The sequence below is a fragment of the Sus scrofa genome, chromosome 2 (assembly GCF_000003025.6).
Source record: "Sus scrofa isolate TJ Tabasco breed Duroc chromosome 2, Sscrofa11.1, whole genome shotgun sequence".
Classification (NCBI taxonomy): domain Eukaryota; kingdom Metazoa; phylum Chordata; class Mammalia; order Artiodactyla; family Suidae; genus Sus; species Sus scrofa.
Genome location: NC_010444.4, coordinates 17,621,268 through 17,644,489, shown reverse-complemented (window position 1 = coordinate 17,644,489; position 23,222 = coordinate 17,621,268). Strand labels below are relative to the sequence as shown.

The 23,222-nt window shown below is 49.7% G+C and overlaps 1 protein-coding gene across 1 annotated transcript in view; it reads left to right on the top strand.

Moving 5' to 3' along the window:
* TSPAN18 (tetraspanin 18) overlaps positions 1–23,222 on the top strand; it is a 206,114-nt gene that overhangs the window by 27,248 nt on the left and 155,644 nt on the right. The window contains exon 2 of the mRNA XM_021083155.1: positions 9,775–9,856. The gene's annotated coding sequence lies outside the window, so the exon portion shown is untranslated. The remainder of the gene's footprint in view (positions 1–9,774; positions 9,857–23,222) is intronic.

Here is a 23,222-nt window from a genome sequence, read left to right as displayed (position 1 = left end):
GGGAGCCAACAGTGCTGATAAGAGGCCTGGCCTTTGTCGCTTAGGAAAGATGAACCTAGCACTTCAGAACAGAGCTGAGCTCCTCCCGGACTGGCCTTGTCCTGCTGTTGAGTCAAGGACGCTCCAACCCCCACACAGTGTCACGGCCTTTGTCCTGCCCCCGCCCCTGATTCTGCTGTTTAACTGTGATTGGAGAGCTCTACCCACTCCGTCTAGAAAACCCGACTGTCCTGTCTCTTCTCTGTGGGACCCTTCAGACGGGGCTTCCTGAGTCCCTAACTTTCTTTCCCAATTAAGGTTTTTTTTTTTTTTTTGGTCTTTTTGCCATTTCTTGGGCCACTCCCCTCGCATATGGAGGTTCCCAGGCTAGGGGTCCAATCGGAGCTGTAGCCACCGGTCTGCGCCACAGCCACAGCCACGCAGGATCCGAGCCGCGTCTGCGACCTACACCACAGCTCACGGCAACGCTGGATCCTCAACCCACTGAGCAAGGCCAGGGATCAAACCCTTAACCTCATGGTTCCTAGCTGGATTTGGTAACCACCACCGCGCCACGACAGGAACTCCCAATCAAGGTCTTAAAGGAGGAAAAAGTTCTTGGCTGCCTCCTGCTGCGGAAGGAGGGGGTGGTGGAAGAATAAATCTCTGCCTTTGAATTTTAAAGCTCTCTTGTTCCAAGTGTTGGGAAAACCCATCAAAATGCTAATGGATCTGCCGTCTTACCTCCCGCAGACCCCGTTCCTGCGTCGTCGGAATATATTTACATGGACTTGAGCAGAGCAGAATTACAAGGGCTTGGGGTGCCCTTTCCCAGATTCCACCGCAGCCCGGTGGGTTATAAAGTCTGAATTAATGGCCCCGTGTTGCGGAGGAGAGCTGTGGTTGGCTGTGGGGTCGGCTCTTCACTTATGAGTTCTCAGCTTTCGCTTCCTTGCTCATGGCAGGGCGGCCAGTTTGGCAATATCTCTATTACTGTCATGTGGCTTTTTAATACTGCTTTCTTAGGGCACAGTACCCTCTGACGGGCGTTCCCTGCGGTGAAAGACTGCGCAGCGGATCCCCATGAGTTCAAGGCGTGCGGTGGGTTGAGATGCAGCTTCAGCCTGACACCGACTCTGCTCTTCTAAACCGTGGGCTAGAAGCCCCGGGTTCTTCTTAAAGCTTTGAAGCCCCAGATATCTTTATTGAACAGCCCAATGGCTGAGACCGACATTCGGTGGTTAGCCTAAGGCAGACTGGACTTGGGTGAAGGGGCTCGGGGACTTTGGCTGCAGACAAAATCATGGGTTCTGGTCCTCCCAATGCCTGGTCCAGCCCTGTGACTGCAGATGAGCTGCTTCACCCTCTGAGCATCACTTCCTTCCTTGGCTAGTGACGAGGAGGATGCTGGCTGCTGGGTGCAAGAGTTATGGGGTCACATCTTTCATTTCTTTTTTGGGGGGGCGTGCCCATGGCATGTGGGAGTTCCCCAGCCAGGGATCCACAGATGACACAGTGGAGCCAGGGCCAGGCAGGCCAGGCTCCATCATCAGAGATAAGTCCCTGAAACCATTAGGGCTCCCGGATCCCTCTGGGACCAAATGCTGGGTGCTTGCCTGGCAGGTCTGCTGGGGCTCCGTCTCCTTGTGAGGAGTGAGCCTCCCTTAGCAGACACTCTTGTTGATGCTTTTCCCCTTTCTCCATGAACCAATGTTTAGTTACATAAAAACGCTGTGGCTCAGACTCAGTTTCCTCTGCTGTAAAATGGGAAGAGTGGTACCGAAGTGTAGTGTGGGAGGAAGAAGGGTGACCATCCGAGGTCAAGTCAGCTCCAGGCCTGGATAGCCCTCATCCTTTGCCCCTTCAGGTACCAAGAAAGTGTTTCCAGACAGGAGTGACAGGGAGCAGATGCAGACCAATGCCTGCTGGTGATGGGGCCTCTCACCAGTTCTCCTTCCTGCTCCGTCGAGCATCTTGGCAGTGGCGTCTGCTGTGTGCATGCGGGTGCTGGCGGGGGAGGCACGAGAGACCCTGGCTGGCAGGTGCAGCAAAGCCCCAGACCAAATGGCAGGTGCAGAGGAGATGATCCCTAATGACAGCTGTAATGAAAATAAGCATCTTCACATATTCATTTATAGGGTTGGTACCTCATTCCTCCTGGGCCTTTCCACCCTCCCCAAGCCACCAAGAGCTCATGGGCTCAGATTGGAGTCCCTTGCCCACAACAGGGCAGAGCCCTTGCTGGCAGTGCCAGTGCCCACTGCACCGTGCCCGTGACAGGTAGGGAGCAGCCCTCTACGCTCCGAGCAAAAATAAGCCATAAATCCCAATCATTCTGAGGCTCTCACGGCTCCCCTTCAGCTCCACTGTGACCCTGGGGCACACTTAGCAGGCTCATCCAGGGACTTCTTATGGCAACAGAGGGTAATGGGGCTGAGCGACAGGACGGGCAGCTCTGGGAAGCCCTCCCCCCTCCCCCTGCGTGGCCAGTGCAGGTGGAGAGACAGGCAGAGACGCAGTGCACTCAGGCAGCTTCATTAAGGGCTGCCCGGGGGAGGGGGATCTGAGATGCTGGACGCAGCAGGAACTCATCCTGAACAAGCCTCGGCTCCTCTCCCTCTCCTCCACCCCTACCCCCGCCCCCTGCGTGGCTAATTTAAAACAAAGCAAAATAAAAGCCCAGCTTTGCTTTGGAGCTGCAAACTGCAGAGCTTTTATCCGTCAACTGGGGAGGCATTGGGCTGGCAGTGGCCCAGCCTGGATCCTGTGGCCTGGCATGGGGTGGGGACAGGGGACCCAAGACCAAGACGCCTTGTAGTCACAGGACTCAGAAGGATGGCTGGTCCACCTAGGGTGGCTAGAGTGGAGAGGGAGAGAGAGAGGAGAGAGAGACAGGGAGAAAGAGAGAGAGACAGAGAGAGAGATCTCTAGCAGGACGTAGACAGGGAAAAGCTCATCATTGAGCTGATCGGCTTCCTCCCTCCTTGCTGCCTCTTCCAGGAAGACTGCCTAGCTGTCCACTTCCTCTGAAATCCTACTGACGAGATTCCAGGATATCAAGAGGCTCTAAATCAGTCATCTTTAACATGATCTGGAAGCTTAACCTAGAAACGACCACAAAGTCCAGCTGTTGTGAATTAAGTGGCAGGAGGCATATGGGGGGTGGATGCCCGCTGCGGTGTGGACCCCTGAGGGAGAGAGGGAAGGGTCCGAGCAGTAGGACTTGGAACCACTGATCTCGGCCGCTCCCGTTTGAACAGAAAAGAGCAGGTTCGACCTGACATAATTCCTGCGGCCTCTGAGAGCGTCTCCTGGGCTGGGCCCTGTGGGAAACCACTTACAACCCAGGGTTCATCTAATCCGCAGCTCAGGCCAGTGAGGCAGGACTATGATGGTCCGACTCTGCAGGTGAATAACCCGAGGTTTTAGTGGGCTAAGGAGCTTCCCTGTGGGCGGCACATGACACAGCCGAGATTCACCCCCAGGCCTGTGGGATGGGAAAGCCTGCTCTCTGGACCCCAGTGCTCCCTGCCATTCGATGCTGAGGGCTCCCCACCTGCCACCTCCCCTGCCCCATGTGGCAGAGAGGCAGCAGGGTCTCATGAGGGATTTGTCCCCCACCAGCCCCTCACAGGAGACCATCCAAATGGACCACCTGGCCTGACCCTCCAGCCGTTTTGGGGTCCCCTCAAATGGCATCTTGGCAGAGGAGCATGGACCTCCCCTCTGCAGCTGCCCATCTGCCCGAAACCAGGCAGCTGGCCTAGAGCAGGCCTATCACAAATTGGCCTGTTGCATACAGTTGGCAGACCAACTGGCCTTCAGACCGGGCCTTGACTCAGACACAGGGAAATTTGCATCTCCTTGGGGTGCTGTTCTTCCCCACAGGCATCAGCCAAGGCCAAGGCCAGAGGTGAGTCTGAACCCTCCTTCGTGAGGCCACACCTTGTAGATCCATAGCCAGAGCAAGTGTCAGATAGGGTGGAGCAACAGACAGTGTTGACTGAGTGGTCTCTGCTCAGATCTGCAAGGACTAAAGTAGGGTACGTTCATAGATGCAAAGCCTCAGCCTCTTGGGGTCCAGAGAAAATTACACAAGTAGTTGAGAGTCATTCCTTCCCCTCTCTTATCTCCAGGAACCTAATTCTGCCTTCCCACTGTTCGTTGACCCCATTCTTTCATAGCTCTTTCCCTTCCATCTGTACTCCTGTTCATCCTGCATTTATCCATCCCCGAAGTCACCCTTCCACCCATGCATCCATCCATCCATCCATCCATCTCTGCATCCAGGCATCCGCGCACGCTTGCACTCATTTATTCATAGATTTCCGCAGGCATCCATTCATCTTTCCATCCCTTCCATTATTTGTCCATCCCCACAACAAACTATAGCCGGGTTTCTCTTTTCCACAATTCAGTTCTTGTAGAGCCCAATTCTCTACGCATCCATCTATCCATCTAGCATAGCAAATATCCACCTAGCATAGCTGTTATTTGCTGAGTCGAGAACTGAGGCCGCAGAGGGAGTAAGACATTGTCCCCATCCTTCAGGAATTCATAGTCTGGTGGATGAGAACAATCACGTGAACAACAAATATACTGTGCTATGATGCTGCCTTTACAACCTGTACACACAGATAGTTATGGGAGCTCAGAGAGCAGTGATGAATCATGCCTGTGGAAGTCTGGGAAGATTTCTCAGAGGAGGTATTGAAGGGAGGTTTTGCAGGCTGCGTAGGAGTTTGTCAGGTGGTTTGGGAAGTGTGTTCGGGGGTTGCGGCTCAGGACCAGGAAAGGACGAAGGGACTTCTGACAGAATGAACAGCAGTGAGGGTGGGCTGAGTGTGTCGGCAGGCCGTGTGAGTCCAGGTGGGTTCAGTTTGACCGGGCACCTGTGTGTCTTGCGAGGACCTGATGGTGGGCCTGGAGAGGCGACTGGGGATCAGATGATAAAAGGCCCTGTGCATAGGCAAAGGGAGGCCAGGGAACCCACGGAAGCAGGAGAATAAGACATGGGCTCAGTCTGACAGTAAAGGAGAAGGCAGGTTGGAAGGACCAGGGGCCAGAGACTGGCAGACCAGCCAGGAGCTCCTTGGCAGCAAGCAGACAGGCGATGATGAGACTGAGTCCAGACGAGGTAGCGGGGGCAGGGAGGCTAGAGAGTCAGGGACGATTTGGGAGACATGGGCTGGGAGAGAGACAGTGGCTGGAACAGAGGAGCGTCTGATCCGGGTGTCCCATGACCCAGGGTGCTCTGTGAATATCCAGTAGGCTGTGTCCTCCTGGTGTGTACAGCATGGTATGTATATGTTCTATTTCAGTTTTAGAATAGAGTTAAGAAACCTCGGGTGGGTATTTATGTCTTTCATCTGGGTCTTATCCGGACACTGAAGTGGCTGTCAGAATTTTTCTTATACATTGTTGAGGGCTGGTTTCCCCACCGCATGAAGACGTGCTTTCCTTGGAAGAAAGAAGAGGAGAAAGAAGATCGGAGGTTTGAACTAGACCTTGAGTGGGAGGACTTGGCCAATAGCCCTCACACTCACTACCATTGATGAAGCTCTTAATACGTATTTGATGAGGTCTCAGGCCCACTTTTTTCTATGCATATTTTAAGGCCTCTGAAACTGGCTGGGATGCATCACACAAAAAGTGATGTGTTGGAGTTCCCTTGCGGCTCAGCAGGTTAAGGATCCGGCATTGTCACTGCTATGGCTCTGGTTACAACTGTGTCGTGGGTTTGATCTCTGGCCCAGGAATATCCAAATGTGGCAGGGGGGGCAAAAAAAAAAGTCATAATTAATTAAACAGACTGTTTTTTTCCTTGAGAAAAAAAATAATGGTGAGATTATAATCCCTGGAGTTTTAAATTCAAGAAATAGGGTACTGTAGGCTAGGCTCTCAGCTAAGTCCTGTGTGTCCATGGGTCATATAGTCCTCACGACATCTTATGAGTCATCAGCTGTTATTAGCCCCATTTCCCAGAGGAGGAGTTGAGGCTTGGAGTAGGACCGTCACTTGTTCAAGGTCACAGAGCTAGTTAGTGGTGGACTCAGGATTTCAACCTGTGCCACTTCAAACCTGGGGAGATCTTTGCACAAAGCAAGAGCAAGTCTGGGGCCAGGACAGTGGGGACCTCTCCTTTCCAAGGCACGAGACAACCCAGTCAACAGTGACCACTCCACTATGGCCCAGCCCACCATCTTTTTTTTTTTTTCTTTTTCTTTTTTTGGCCCCCACCCCGGGGCATATGAAAGTTCCCCAGGGCCAGGGATCAGATCCAAGCCGAAGTTGTAACCTGAGCCGCAGTTGTAACCTACACTGACACTGCGGCAATGCCAGATCTTAACCCACTGTGCCAGGCCAGGGATTGAACGTGTGTCCCAGCGCTCCAGAGATGCTGCCAATCCTGCTGCGCCCCAGCGGGAACGCCACCATCTTTCAATGCTGCCTCTTGTCACCAACCCCTTGTCCCTGTTCTCATCTTGGCCCTAAACCCTGGGATTCTTTCCTCCCTCCTGGGAGAGCTCTGAGTCTAACATCTGTAGTGACCTCCCCCCACCCCAGAGAGGAGGGGCTGGAATGAGGGGGGGGGGAAGGGGAAGAAATTCCGAGCCCAGCTGGTTTCCCTCACACAATGCAGATTTGCTTAAATGGGAATTAGGATTAGTGCTGGATTTTGCCTCTCCTGGCAGGCTGGTAATAAACTAATCTCCTCTTAGGCTGCAGGAAGGCAGAATTCCATCGAAGACGGGAGACAGCTTCAGGCTCAGGAGTGCAAACCCTGAAAAGTAATTTTGTCATTGACAGGCTTTGCCCGCACCGCCTGACATGCAGCCGGCAGCTCCTTCCCAGCGTGGCTGCAGCCTTTAATTTTGTTAATGTGTGACATTCACCCCGGATGCGTGGCTGACGGGCACACTTGACGTTAATACATGTTCCTCTCGGTCCCCAGAGCTCATAAAACCTCATTATCGGCTCTGAGCCCGTAAATGTAGTTCCCGGCTCAGGTGGGCTGGGGACTCAGAGATGCCCGAAGGAAGTGGAGCAGTGGACATTTCGCAAACTCCTTCTTTGTCCGGGGGACTCGGGAGGTGAGCAGAAAAGCAGCTGTGTAGGCAGAACCTGGGTTCAAAAATTGCATCCAAGAAAAGGGGCTCCTTCTGTCCTGTGATTTGAGGGGACTTGATCCAGCATTTGGGGAAGGCAATTTGTCAAATGTGACGTGTGCAGAGCCTCTGTCCAGCGGTCCTGTTTCTAGGAAGCGGGCTTTGGAATTGCATGAACTTTTCCGTACAGAGAAGTGGGCACCAAGGGAGACCTTGCCACAAAGTGGTGAGGGCCAGACATGGAAACGCCCCCTCATCTATGATGGGAAGGGTGCGTGAATTGCCGGGAACTGCGCAGCTGTGGGAGAGACTCCAGAAGATGCGTGCATCCTCCCTCGAAAGGATGGACGTGGTATCAGTGGTAACTGGGGTTGTAGGACATGCGTGGTAAGATCCCAGTGGTGTGAAAAGTCGCACTGTATGTGTGTGGGGCCCAGGGAGCATGCCCCCCCCCCATGCCCACATGTATGTGATTGCATAGAATGAAGTCTCGAGGGTCATATTACAAAGATTCTACAGTGGGTCTATCCATTACATAGGATGAGTGAGAATGGAAGAATTTTGACTTTTGTAGTTAAAAATGCAAATTACATGCATATGTATATGCATGTAATTTACATATACATATATAAATGCATATATACATATGGATATGGACGTGTATGTGTACAGATAGGGCTGTATAGGTAGATGTATATGCTTATGTATCATGGACTCCTCTGACTAGTTTAGTCTGGTCCATGACACAGGAGGTGGGCTGACACTGCCTGGGTGGATGTCTGAGGCTGAGAAAGCCAAATATGACAGGGTCCCATCCTCCAGCCAAGCCCTGCTCCCCATCAGTTAGCAGAGAGTTCTCTTTTTTTTTTTTTTTTTTTTTTTTTGGTCTTTTTGCCATTTCTTGGGCCGCTCCTGCGGCATATGGAGGTTCCCGGGCTAGGGGTCGAATCGGAGCTGTAGCTGCCAGCCTACGCCAGAGCCACAGCAACGCAGGATCCGAGCCGCGTCTGTGACCTAGACCACAGCTCACGGCAACGCCGGAACTTTGACCCACTGAGCAAGGGCAGGGATCGAACCCGCAACCTCATGGTTCCTAGTCGGATTCGTTAACCACTGCGCCACGACGGGAACTCCAAGCAGAGAGTTCTGAGAGCTATGCATAAGGTGCCCCGGCGCTGGGATCTGCAGGGTAGACCTTGAACTCATTGCTCTCCTGCGTGCACTTCTCTCAATGTGGAGCTGGCATTTGCAATGGACTTGACTTCCCGTGGACCTGAGTTCTAGTCTGGGCTCTGCCCCAATTCAGCCATCTGACCTTGGGCAAGTTAACTTCTCTGAATTTTCATCATGGTCCTCATCCCTAAAGTGGCCATACATTACATCGCTGAGGGCATCTAGATTGTTGTCATTATTATAAGAGACAACATGAAACGTGACCAGGGCTTCTATTGTGCACAGAGGGATGGGGAAGCTTGGCCCTCCCCGCTCCACTGTAACTTTTGCCCTTTTGTTGCTCAGCTGGGCATGTGAACAAGCTAGTCCCCCTTGGCTGGCCCTTGGCTGGCAGGTATGTGACCTGGACATGGTGAATTTGATCCTTTTCCTGTGACCTGGGGGTTCTCAAACGGACAGAAGAGGTGGAGGGTGGGGGGTGCGGGGTGGCAAGGCTGGGCTTCTGGCCCCTGTGCTTGGAGGCTGTTTTTTCACCACCAAAGATTTCTCTGCTTCTTACTTATCTCTTTCCAGATACCAGATCTTGAAAGTATTGGTCTGCCCCAAAGCCTGCATTCATTAAGCAATGATTAATTCTCTTTTGCATTTTCAAAATTACTCAGAAAGCCTTTTTTTCTGCCTGAGGAAAATGGAGTTCCCACACCAAATTGATAATATTCTAGCTGGAAGCAAAGCAACGCAACGTGCCACTGTGATTAGCCCACTCCATGGCATCACAGGAACATTGTTCAGGCTCCCGGGCTGATTTTGAAAGACCAAAAATATGCCCCAGTCCCTAGGGCCCTGGGGACCCCATTCTGGGACCCTCTGTGAGGCTGGGTGCTTGCTTCTGTCTTTCTGGCCATGGGGGCCTGTCTGGCTTCTGCACCTGCAAAGATGGGAGGACAGAGCGGGTGCACCTCTGGACAAAGTGGCCCCCAGAAGCCCCATGTACCCTGTCTCTTGCCTTTTTTTTCTTCTTATGGCCACACCCGCAGCATATGGAAGTTCCCAGGCTAGGGGTCGAATTAGAGCTGCAGCTGCCGGTCTACACCACAGCCACAGCAACACGGGATCCAAGCTGCATCTGCGCCTTATGCCACAGTTTGTGGCAACCCCCTGGATCTTTCACTCACTGAGCAAGGCCAGGGCTTGAACCTGCGCCCTCATGGATACTAGTCAGATTTTTTTTTTTTTTTTTTTTTTTTTTTTTAATTTTTAAGGGCCACTCCTGTGGCATATAGAAGTTCCCAGGCTAGGGGTTAAATTGGAGCTGCAGCTACCGGCCCACACCTCAGCCACAGCAGTACCAGCTTCAAGCCGTGTCTGAGACCTACACCAGTTCTTAACCCACTGATCGGGGCCTGGGGTCGAACCCGCAACCTCATGAATACCAGCCGGATTCCTTACCACTGAGTCACAACAGCAACTCCCTTGCCTTTTTAAAATGTATTTCTCTCTCTCCTCCTTCTAGAGTTTCTCCCAACGCCACCATCAGAAAGAGAGCTCAAGAAAATATTGACACCCCTGAAAGGAAGAAACACCAGTTGAAAGAGGTATGATTGGCAACATGCGGGCATGGCTCTTATTCAAATAAGAGGGTCTGACCGTCTCTCCTCTCCCTGCCTTCCAGAATCTTCGCTGCAGGGTGCAGGGCAGGCAAAGGGTGGCTTTACTCTTGTCCCCACCCTAGCTGTTTGTTCAGGGATGGGGAGCAAAGGTGATGGGTGAGGGGAGAGAGGCTGATGCCACAGTGGGGTCTCACCAAGGCTGGAACTGCTCCATTGATGGGGTCGAGGGTCATGGCTGGTCCTGAGTTGATCCAGGAAGTGAGGGATGAAGGGCTGGAGGCAGTGGCCCTCGGGGAAAGCAGAGCTCCTGGGGGCTCAGAGAGGGTCCTGCCTGCGTTAAGAACCGCCCCCTGACCCCACCATGGTCTTGGGACTGTGGGAAGGAAAAGTCTACCTAGGAGGGTTTTTTTTTTTTTTTTTTTTGGTCTTTTTAGGGCTGTACCCACAGCATATGGAGGTTCCCAGGCTAGGGGTCTAATCAGAGCTGTAGCCCCCAGCCTATGCCACAGCCACAGCAATGCCAGATCCGAGCCGTGTCTGCGACCTACACCGCAGCTCACGGCAACGCCAGGTCCTTAACCCACTGAGCGAGGCCAGGGATCGAACCTGCAACCTCACGGTTCCTAGTCGGATTCGTTTCCGAGGCACCACAATGGGAACTCCCCTAGGAGGATTTCCACCCCACCCCTCCCCCCTCTCCAGACTCCGGATAAAGTTTAAGTCCACAAGGACTAGGATCCATCACTACATCCCATGATGGAATGGGGAATGGAAAAGCCTTGATCGCTTCTCGGGTTCTGGAAGCTTCTTGGGCTGCCCATGACCGCAGGATGGGTGAGGGGCTGGGTCACCTCTTGAAAGGTTCCTGAATGAAGAGCCAGGATGTCTGTCCTCTGGCCCAGATGGTGTCACCACTGGGGCCTCATGAGTCCTTACAAGGCATTTCCCTCATTGGGCTTCCTTTTCTTGTCTGCAAAGTGGGGTGGCAGTGCCTCGAATCTGTTTCGGTCTGCGAGTCCTCAGTTGCTGATGATCTAGGAGCAGGGCTGAGCGGCTGAGCCAGAGGAAGGCATGGGGTGGGGGGTGCAGCAGGGAGGCAGAGATGGAATGGGGGGCCGGGGGTCTGGGCAAGGCTGGGGGGGTGGGGATTCGAAAGCTCTGAGGAAATTCCATTGCCAGGATTGGGAAAGGACGATCCGGAGCCTCTCAGTGAAAAGACCACAGGGTCTGAGGTGCACATGGAACCAGGTTTGAGTCCCAGGTAATCGGAAGCGTCAGATTAACCGGCGTTGACAGAGGGCTTCTCCATGCCAGCTGCAGGGCTAAGTGCGATCCTGTGCCAGCAGCCCTGTCATCACCTCCATCTTAGAGAAGAGAAAACTGGGCTTCAGAGAAGTTAAGTGACTTGCTCCAGGTCACACAGCAGTAGATAATGTGGCTGCATTTGGGGCCCTTGCATGACCGTTCTTGTGCCTTTGCTCACCAGCTCTGTGACTTGAATCATAAGGCTGAGAAATCCTTTAAGCCAAATCACCTCTCTGAAATTCCATTTCTTACGAAGATATAAAAATGATTTATTTCCTTGCCTGAGAATTTTTTTTTAAAACTCGGGCCTCTCCATATATTCTCTGGGTTTCAGTTTTCTAATCTCTGATATGGAAGCATCATACCTACAGAGGGGGTTGTTGGGTGGGGGGGAGAAGATGAAATGAGGGAGCTGAAGAAAGCGCCCCGCACCATCCCGCCTTGCACACACAACTCCCCTGCCCCCCAGGCAACTATGATGATGGGTGGGAAGGACACACTGTAAAGTGCTGCGCCCAGCTGCCTGGTGGCATTTGCCTGATGGCATTTGCGATCTTGCCTGCCTTTGCTGCTGTGGCTGGGAAGCACTCAGCTTCTTTTCTAGTCACTGATCTGATATTCGCCTGGTCTCCAAGCTCATCCTTTTAAGTATGGAGTGAGCCCGCTGGCCGGCCAGGATTATTTTTGGTTGGAATGCAAGGCAGGGTGGCCGGGTCCTAGCAGCAGGTAAGGCAGGGCCAGGTCAAGGCCCACCCAAGCAGACAGTGGCGGAGGGGCGGGGAGCATCTGTGTCCCGCAGCTCACCCCATTCCGCCAGCCTCCTGCGCCCTAATCTTCATTGTAAGCCCCTGGCAGCGGCTGCCCTGATCCCTGCAGGAAGCTCTCGCCTTAACCCAGAGCCTGGCCCCAGGAGAAGGCACTGAAGCGAGTCGGAAAAAGCTTAACTTCCTCAGGATCTTTCTGGAAGGGATGTCTCTCCATCAGGGGAAGCCGTGGGGCTCAGATGAGAGGGAAGAAGCACTTTACGTACGGAAAAAAGCAGCAAGGGGGCTGTTGTCCTTGCTTTACCTTCAGGGGCATTGCCGAGGGGGCAGCGTGATTGAGCCTCATCCCCGTTGTTAGCCCGGAAACAGAGACGAAGCGTCACAGGGAAGATAGAAGGAGGATCACGAGCAGTGGGCCGACGAGCATGAGCTGTTTGTGGGCAGTTTGCTGGGGTCTGGGAGCCGGGCTGGTGGAGGCTGAGCCCCAGCTCTGCCCTTCAGGAGCTCACTCCATGAGACTGATTTGTTTGCTCGGAGCCTCAGTCTGCCAATCTACAAAATGGGCAAATAGCATGCACCCATCCCCCCCCACACACACACCCCTGGGTGGCTGTGAGGACAAGGACATGCTGGTGAGATGTTCCTGTTTGCTTTGAATGAGGGGAGCCCCTGGAATGGTGTGGCCTCCCAAGGTGACCTCCTTAAAGAGGCTCGGGCTCTTGGGCTCTAAGAGCTGGGTGTTTGTGACCACACAGCGGGGTTACCCTGGAGACACATACCTCTTTCTGCGCCTGGTCTAAAAACGGCCTGAGAGTAAGGGCCTGGGTTGTGTCAGCAATCTCTTCTGACACCCCCAGGGCATGGGGCCAGCTTGGGTGTGAACAGTTCTTCCTGAGCCTTCATCCCAGGGTTTACACTTCACTCCTGCTGATTCTTCCCGGACCCTTTCTGTAGCTAATCACTGTTCCCGGCCCCAAGGAGGCAGGGATTAGAAAGCTCTTTTTAAGTGATGACAACTGGGGTTCAGAAGAGTTATTATTCCACGGGTCACCTCTAAAAAGCAGCAGGGTTAGGACCTAAACTCGGGGCTCCTGTCCTATGGACAGTATGTTTGCTGTAGCACCCCACAGCACCCACAGGACCTCGAAGGCACCCCTTTACTCCCACAGAGGCACCTGTGTATGTCCCTGGGAACACCCCACAGCACTCCAGCGCTTCCTGTGGTGCCCATTGAGGCACCTAGGGCATTCAAGACGCATCCCCCGGGACTCACAGCATCACCTGTGGCATTCATGTGGTCCCCATGTGTCCACAGAGCACCCTGTGTGACACTGCCCCCCTCCCCCAGCTCCCACGGTGGCCCTGCTCCACCCAACCTTGCCCAGAGTTTGGAATTCAGACGGAAAGGGAAGTCCCGTGCTGTTTTTCCTCCCCAGCCAGCCCTCTACAGCAGGCCGAGCAAATGAGTGAAGGCATTTTCTAGGAGACCTCAGGCTCTTCCTCCTGCTGAGATCTGACAGCGGGAAGCAGGTGGCCAGTAGGGGTGGGTGGTGGCGAAGGAGCAGAGCCAATACCTCCTTATCTATTTTTCCTTCTGCTGCTTGTGCTTTTGGTGTCACCTCTAAGAATCCATTGCCAAATTCAAGGTCATAAAGATTTACCTCTGTGTTTTCTTCTGAGAGTTTTAGGGCTTTAGTTCTTAGATGTAGGTCATTGATTCATTCTGAGTTAATTTTTGCATATGGTGTGAGGCAGGGGTCCAATTTCATTCTTTGGCACGTGAGTATCAAGTTTGTCTGGGACCACTGTTGAAGAAACTGTTCTGTTCGCATTGAAGATTCTTGGCACCCTTGTTGAAAACCCATTAGCCATGATGTATAGGTTTGTTTCTGGGTTCTCAAGTCCATTTCACCAGTCTATGTGTCTAGCCTTATGCCAGTACCATGCTGTTTTGTTTACTGTAGCTTTGTGTGTAACTCGTGGAGGACTATTAGTATATTTAAAATCTGCCCAAAGGATTCCAATGTGCAACTTAGATTAGACACTACTGGCATTTAGAGGAAGATGAGGCAGAGTTAGGGAGGCTGGATGGGAGGTTGCCGGAATGATTCTGGGCAGGGCAGGTGGAGAACGTGTGACCCTGAGCTAAAGGTTCAGTCATGGGGACAAGGAGACCATGATGGAGTCAAAAGAGATTAGTGAGGGGGGGGTGTCCTGATTCTCCTTTATTCCACCAAGGCTTCGGTGATGCCAAAGGTGGGAACAGAAGCCAGTGGTCCGGGTGAGCTCGATTAGCCTCCTACCCACCCCCAGTGTGACATGGAGGAAGCCCCTGGGTCTCAGTCCAGCTCTGCTCCACTGCGTGACCTTGGGCAAGTTGTTCCAGCTCTCTGAGCACCTTCATTGCCTCTGTAAGGTGAATCCATATTCTCTGGCTACTCATGCAAAGGGTTGGACAAGGGTCAGACAGGTCAGCTTCTCCGAGGCTGGAAGGGGCTTAAAGGCAACTGACAGAATGCTTGGCAGATTCTCTGCCCCAGAGTTCCTGCCAGGTGGTTACCAGTAGCTGCCTGTCTCTAGGGACTTGCGCCTCGTGACTTCTACTGCAGCCTGCGCTGTCTTGGGCTACCTTGGGCTGTCTCTAACAAGTGAAGTCCAAGTGTCTCCTTGTGCTGCCTTGAAATCTATCTTCTTGTCCCCCCATCCACTTCCCCCAAATCTGCTCTGTGGGGCTGCACAGAACAAGCACCACTCCTTTACCTCGAGACCCTTCTCCTGCACCCCACCCCCCAATCATACCTTCTCAGCTGCTGGCTGCAAGGGCATACTCACCTCCACCCTCCTCTGGGGATGCAGGTCTAGATCCTCTCTGGACTGCCTGCTCTCTTGACCCCCACCTCTGGGAGGACTCTAGCCTGAACTTGGCACTTTTATAGTCCAGCCCTCAGAGCTGAGGCCAGAGCTCCAGCTGTGTGCTGAGCCCAGCCAAGGTGGGTGGAACCATCACCTCCCCCCATCCAGACCTTTTATATCTGTTCATAGAGCCAGTGTGGTTTTGGGGTCCCGTGACTCCCCCATCCTCGCTGGATTCAAGCTGCCATCTTTTTGTTGACCAGGTAGGAAAGGGATTCAGTCTTGCTACAGCGATCACACTCTCCCCTGTGTTATTTACAAGTCACAAAGCAGGTTCGCCGAGGGGGAGAGCATAGCTTTGGTATCAGATGAATTTCGGGGCAATTTTTTAGCTTCGGGGCAAGGGAACTCAGTTTAATCTTCTGTTAGATGAAGACAAATTGCAATTGGAGGCTTCATGGTCAAGATTACATGAGATGACGGATATCAAATGAGTAGCCCACTGCCTGGGAAGGAGTCAGCCTTCCAGAAAGCGGTGGATCTCATTCCCTGGGACATCCCAGTACCGCCCTTGTTTTTTGTCCAGTTCGGACTGGTGGGGCGCAAGTCTGAGTTTACACACAGGAAGGAACAGCAGCCCCAGGCCTCATCTCCCTCCTGGCTTCCCCCTCACTCTCTGGGACACGTTTGTGAGGAGACAGGGTGACAGGTTCTCACCACCCCAGTTTCCTGCTTACTCAGCCCACCGTCTGCCAGAACTTCCTGGCCTCAGGCCAGTGCTGTGTCCACATGTGACTCATGACAGCAACCTGGTCCTCCTCTGCCCTCGAGGCTATCGTCCATCCCGAACCTTTTCCTTCTTTTCTTTTTCAAGCCGTTTGACGTGTGCGCGAGAAGGTCCATCCCAGGACCACATCCCCATTGCCCGACGGGAGCTCAGCCGGTGGAGGTTTTCCCTCCGCAGGGCACCCCCCTCCCTCCCGGACCTGGCTGGCTCCCTCTGTGGGGGGACCACTTCTTAACATCGAGGAGAGATTAATGATAAGTCTAAGTTTCCTCATCTAAAGAATGAGCAAACTATTGCTTTTCCATTCGTGCAGCAAAAAGTAGAAAAACATGCCCTTAAAAGGCTTTCTTCTGTTCAGCACAGGGAACTATTTCCAATCTCTTAGGCTAGAACACAATGGAAGATAGTATGAGAAAAAAATGTATATAGATGATGCATGACCGGGTCACTGTGCTGTACAGCAGGAATGGACACAACGCTGTCAGTCGATGACACTTTAATAAAACAGTTTTAAAGGCTTTATTATAATTTTCTGATAATGACATATATCCACATGATCAATCACAGCTAAAGAACTTCCGAACAGCCAGGTGCGGCAGAGAGGGAGGGGGTGGAAACCCCACTTCCAGATGAATGTCAGCATCAGAGAGGGTGAGTGACTTCTTCGAGGTCACACAGCGGTGGAAGGTAGAGCGGGGTGTAGTCTTCGGGGCCTTTGAGTCTTCTGACCTGGGCTGGTGATCATCCTGCTGCAGCTACCGCCTCTTTGACATGAGAAGACATGAATGAGGCCATTCCCTGTGGTCGAAGGTTCTCCAAGGCGTCTTCCCTTTCTGGGCCATGGGTGGGGCTATGTTATGCGAGAAAGTCACTGTGGGATGGAGGATGGAGATTGGGCTCTGGACTCTGAAGCCTTTTTTTTTTTTTTTTTTTTCCTTTTTAGGGCCCCATCTGAGGCATATGGAGGTTCCTAGGCTAGGGATCGAATCAGAGCTGCAGCTGCCAGCCTCCACCACAGCCACAGCCACTCGGGATCTGAGCCACATCTGCGACCTGAGCCACATTTGCGACCGACACCACAGCTCATGGCAACACCAGATCCTTCACCCACGGAGCGAGACCAGGGCTTGAACCTGCGTCCTCATGGATGCTCGTCAGATTTGTTTCTGCTGAGCCACGACGGGAACTCTTTTTTTTTTTTTAAAGAAAAAAATAGACTTATTTTCTAGAGCAGTTTTAGGTTCACAGCAAAACTGAGGGGAAAGTAAGTACAAAGCGTTCTCACATCCTTGCTGTCCGTACACATCCCTACACACGCGTACAGCCGCCTCTGCTGCTGACATCGCGCACCCAGCGGCACCTATATTACAGCTGATGAACCTACATTGACAGGCCGCTGTCACCCCAAGCCCACCGTTTACACGGTGTTCTCTGTTGGTGCTGACCATTCATTCTATGTGTTTTGACAAATGGATAATGACGTGGATCCACCATGATGGTATCATACAGAGTAGTTTCACTGCCCCAGCAATCCTCTGTGCTCCGCCACTTCATCCCTCCCTCCCCACTGAGCCCTGGCCACCACTGATCTTTTTACTGTCTGCATAGTTCTGCCTGTTTCTGCCCGTCCTAGAGTTGGAATCACACAGTACAGAGCCTTTTCAGATTGGCTACCTTCACTTGGGAATATGCATGGAAGGTTCTTCCATGTTTTTTCATGTTTTCCTAGCCGAACTTCTTTTTTCTCCTATTTTTTTTAATGGTGGTAAAATATATATAACCAGCATTTATTGTTTTGACCATTAAGTGTATTCATATTGTTGTACAACCATCACCACCATCCATCTCCAGAACGCTTTGCATCTTGCAAAACCCAAACATACCCATTAAACAATCACGCCCTATTTCCCCCTCCTCCCAGACCCTGGCAAACCCCACTCTACTTTCTGTCACTGATTTTAACTCCTCTAAGAACCTTGCATCAGTGGAATCGTACTTTACTATTTTTTTATTGGCTTATTTCACTTCGCGTAAAGTCCCCAAGTTTTACCCATGTTGTATTACTTGTCAGAAGTTCCTTCCTTTTTAAAGCTGAATAATATTCCACATGTGGCGTATCCATTCATCTGCGCAGGGACACTTGGATTGCATCCACATTTTTAGCGATGGTGAATGATGCTTCTCAGTTCATTTCTTTTTAGCCCTGAGTAATATTCCATTGTCTGGATGAACCACGGTTCGTTTACCCATTTTTTGCTTCTAAGTTTTGGCAATATGGATAAAGCTGCTATAAACTTCTGCAGTTTTGGTGTGGATCTAAGTTTGTAGCTCATTTATGTAAATACCAAGAAGCACAACTCTTGGATTGTATGGTAAGAGCTGTGTTTAAATGTGTGAGAAGTTGCCAAACTGTCTTCCAGAGTGACTACGTTTTGCATTTCCACTAACAATGAATGAGAGTTCCTGTTGGTCCACATCTTGGACAGCATTTGGTGGTGTTAGCGCTTTGGGTTTATAGGTGTATTGGGTATTCGATCTTATTTTAATCTGCAATCCCCTGATCACATATGGTGTAAAGCATCTTTTTATATACTTGTATTCCATCTATGTATTTTTGATGAGTTGTCGGTTCAGGTCTTTTGTCATTTTTAAGTTGGGTTATTAGTTTACTTATTGTTGAGTTTTACGACAAGTTTACAGATTTACACGTTCTCTATATATTTTGTATAATGGTCCTTTATCTTTTCATCTCTTGCAGACATTTTCTCCCAGTCTATCTATGGCTTCTTCTTGTCTCTCTCTCTCTCTCTCTTTTTTTTTTTTTTTTTTATCTTTTTAGGGCAGCATCCATGGCATATGGAAATTCCAAGGCTAGGGGTCAAATTGGTGTCATAGCTGCCGACCTATACCACAGCCACAGCAACACAGGATCGGAGCTGCATCTGTGACCTCTACCACAGCTCATGGCAATCCCAGATCCTTAACTCACTGAGCAAGGCCAGGGACTGAACCTGCATCCTCATGGATACTAGTTGGATTGGTTTCCACCGCACCACAACAGTAACTCCCTGGCTTCTTATTCCCTTGGTAATATCTTTCACAGAACAGAATTTTAAAATTTTAATCAAGTCTAGCTTATCAATTATTTCTTTCATGAATTATGATGTTGTTGTCTAACGAGTCATCCAGATCTTTCTCCTATCTTATTTTCTAGGCATTTCATAGTTTTATATTTTACCTTTAAGTCTGTAATCCATGTTGAGGTGATTTTTGTGATGGTTATAAGATCTGTGTCTAGATTTATTTTTTTGCATGTGGCTATCTAGCTTGTCTAGCGTCATTTGTTGAAAAGACTACTTCTTCCCCTCTGTACTACCTTTGATCCTTTGTCAAAGATCAGTTGGCTGTATTATGTGAGTCTATGCTCTTTATTCTGTTCCATTATCTAGTCAGTCTTTTCCTTTCCAGCACTTGTCTTGATCACTGTAGCCAGAGAGTAAGTCTTGAAGTCAGGTGGTGTCAGTCTTCAGACTTCGTTCTTTTCCTTCAGTGTAGTGTTGGCCATCCTGGATCTTTTGTTTCTCCATATAAACTTTAGAATCAATTCATTAATACCCACAAAACAGCTTGCTGAGATTGATTGAGGTTGTATGGAATCTATAGATTAAGTTGGGAAGAACTGACGTCTTAACAATATTGAGTCTTCCTATCCATGAACATGGAATAGCTCTCTAATTATTTAGCTCCTCCTTGATGTTTCTCATCATAGTTTTGTAGTTTTCCCTCATATACATCTTATACATTGTGTTAAATTTATACCTGTGTTTTGTTTCTTTTGGTGCCAATGAAAATGTATTATTAGATGAAAATAAGACAGGAATGTTCTGCCCAGAGGCCAAATGTCAGCCTAAAGTAAATGCCTGCTGTTCTGGATGTGTGATGTTGGCACAGGAGGAGAACCCTGTGTTCTCACCCCTCCTGTGTATTTGCTTTGATTTAGAAAGTGGTTATGTAATTTCTTAGTTCTTTATTCTGTTGCTTACTCATTATAGTAAAATATATGTGGTAAAATGGGATATGCTTCTTTGTTGCAGTAAAATATCCTTATATGGACTTTCAAATAATTCAGGATTTTAAATAATTATAGTTGATTCATGCATTCAGAATCTAAATAATGGGGAAGTTCAATTGCAAACTTTGGCCACATTTCATTAATTAGAGAGATGATAATTCTAAAGGGAAATATATTAGGAAAAAAGAAGTCAGTACAGATTGAGATCACCTCAGTGTTGTCTGCAGAAGTATGTTGTGTTTATTAAAATGTGCATGAAAGTACGAACCATTGAAAAAAAAAGAAAATGTATTATTATTATTTTTAATTTCCAATTCCACTTGTTCATTGCTGGTGTATAGAGAAGCAGTGAAATCTTGTACACTAAACCTGTATCCTGCAACCTTGTGTTACTATAAATGCTTATTTGTTCTAAGAGTTTTTTGGGTCACTTCTTTCAGATTTTATACGTAGACAGTTATGCATAGAGTAGATGTCATATGTGAACAAAAGCAGTTTTATTTCTTCCCTCCCAACTATAAAATTAAAACACATGTATATATTTACAGAGCTTCCTTCCAGATCTGTGAAAGTGAAAACTATGTCCTATTGAATCATCTAGGACTATCAGTACAGTACTAAAAAGCGGTGGTGAGAGGGGATGTTTTTGCCTTATTCCTAGTCTTAATGGGAATGTTTCTAGTTTCTTACCATTAAGGATGATGTTAGTTGTAGGTTATTTGGTAGATATTCTTGTTCAAGTTGAGAAAATTCCCCTTTCTAGTTTGTTGAGTTTTTTTTTTTAAATCATAAACAGGTATTAGATCTTGTCACGTGTTTTTCTGCATCTAATACAATCATGTGATTTTTTCCCCCCTTCTTTAGCCTGCTGATATAGTGGATTACATTAGCTGACTTTAAAGTTGGGCCAGTCTTGCCTACCTGGGGTAAATCCCATTTGGTCATAGTGTATAATTCTTTCATACTTTTTTTCAATTCTATTTGCTAATATTTTGTTGAGGATTTTGCGTCTATGTTCATAAGAGATATTGGTCTTCAGTTTTCTTCTAATGTCTATTTTGGTTTTGGTATTAGGTTAGTATTGGTCTCATGGAATGAGTTATAAAGTATTTTTTTCTGCTAGCATCTTCTGGAAGACACTGTTATGAATTGGTATTCTTTCCTTCTTAAATGTTTGGTAGAATTCACCAGTGAGCCCATTTGAGCCTGATGTTTTTCTTTTTTAAGGTTATTGATTATCGATTCAGTTTGTTTAATAGATACAGGCCAATTCAGATTTTCTATTTCTTCTTTTTTTTTTTTTTTTTTTTGTCATTTTTAGGGCCGCACCCATGGCATATGAGGGTTCCCAGGCTATGGGTCTAATTGGAGCTACAGCTGCCAGCCTACACCACAGCCGCAGCAACACCAGATCCAAGCCTTGTCTGTGACCTACACTACAGCTCACGGCATCCTTAACCCACTGAGTGAGGCCAGGAATCGAACCTGAAGCCTCAAGGTTCCTAGTCAGATTCGTTTCCACTGCAACACGACGGGAACTCCTTTATTTCTTCTTGTTTGAGTTTTGGTGGATTGGTCTGTTTCATCTAGGTTATCAAATTTATGGGCATAGAATTACTCATAGGATTCTTTTATTTCCCTTTTCATGCTCATGGGGAACTATAATGATGTCGTTTCTTTCATTTCTGATATTAATCACTTGTATCTTCTCTCTTTTTTTCATAGTCTAGCTGGAGGCTTTTCCATTTTATCAACTTTCTCAGAGAAGAAGATTTTGATTTCGTTGATTTTTTTTCTACTGATTTTCTTTTCTTTGAAGCCTATATATTTATTTATTTATTTTTTTTTTATTTTTTCTCTTTATAGGGCTGCACCTACAGCATATGGAAGTTCCCAAGCTAGCGGTTGAATTGGAGCTGCAGCTGCCAGCCTACACCACAGCCACAACCACAGCAACACCAGATCTGAGCTGCATTGCTTGCAGCAACACTGGATCCTTAACCCACTGAATGAGGCCAGGGATCGAACCCTCATCCTCATGGATGCTAATTGGGTTCTTAACTTGCTGAGCCACAATGGGAACTCCTGAAGCCTCTATTTTAATCATGGATTTGTCACCAGCTATCTCAGGGGTCTTGAGGGTAAATCTCTTCCATTCTCTGAGTCTCAGTTTCTGCATTTGCAGAATGGCGTGGTGGCAACAATATCCAGCCCAGAGTTGGTTTGACAGCAGATGTCAAGTGTGAATCCACATTCACTGATTCACTAAGTGTTTGTTGAGCCACTTCTAGGTACTGGGTTCTGCTCTATATGCTGGAAATATCATAGTGAACGGAAGAGCCAAGTCCCTGCCCTCGTGGAGTTTGGTTTCTAGTTGGAGGAGACAGACTGAACACATAAACTGAGCGTCAGGCAGTATTAGAGGCAGGAAGGAACAGGGAGTGGCCAGGAATGTGCTTTTGGATGGGGGACATCCTGATCAGATGTCCTGAGCCAAGACCTGCAGGCAGTGAGGAGCGAGCCTTGACTTCAGCTGCGGAAGAGCCTTCCTTGCGGAGGGAACAGCAGGAGTAAGGGCTGTTAGGCAGGTGGTGGCTGGCATGTCAGAGTGCCAGCCTGGAGGCCAGGGTGCTGGAGCAAGGGAGGTAAGGAAGGACAGGCCGCAGGAGGGAGCAGCCAGCCGGGTAAGGACTTTGGATTTTGATTCTTTTTTGGGGGGGCCATGCCTACAGCGTGTGGAAGTTCCCAGCCAGGGATCTTCACAGCAGTGACAACATCAGATCCTTAACTCACTGAGCCACCAGGGAACTCCCTGGATTTTGCTCCTAAATATAATGGGAAGCCAGTGTACAAGCAAGAGACGGGATCAGTTGTACACTTTCCCAAGATCACTCCGGCTGTGGGATGGAGGACAGACTGTATGGGACTGGAGGCTGGTGTTCGAATCCAGATGGGCGATGCGGTGGTTTGGATGGGGTGGAAGAGAAATAGAGGCATCCAGGATGACTGCAGAGTTTTGCAAACGGAGGAGCCTGGGTGAGCCAGGCTGTGATGGAAGGTGAGGGGAACATACTGAGTTCTCTTTGGAGGCATTTAAGTGGAAACATGTATCCATCCAGGTGGAGGTGGCAAGAACACGGATGCAAACCAACCCGGAGTTCAGGGGGGAGGTCCGGGCTGGAGAGACAAATCGGGGAGCCATCAGCTTATAGAGTATTTCAAGCCTTACGCCTCAGTGAGATCCTGGGGGGTGAACGTAGATGGAAGAGATCAGGGGAGGCAGGATCTCGGAGAACCTGCGGAAGATGCCCACTACCAGAGCTGCCCAGGGCGCAGTGCATTCAGGACAGCAGAACCCACAGATCTTATTTCTGCACTGTCCTGGGAGCTAGCACAGAAGAGAAGTCAGATGCAGGAGCAGACCCGGGGCTTAGCCTGCCCTGAAGGTGAGCACTGTTCAGCTGTCAGTGCCCCACATAAAATAGAAGAGAACAGAGTTCCCGTCGTGGCTCAGTGGAAACGAATCCGACTAGTATCCATGGGGATATGGGTTCGATCCCTGGCCTCGTT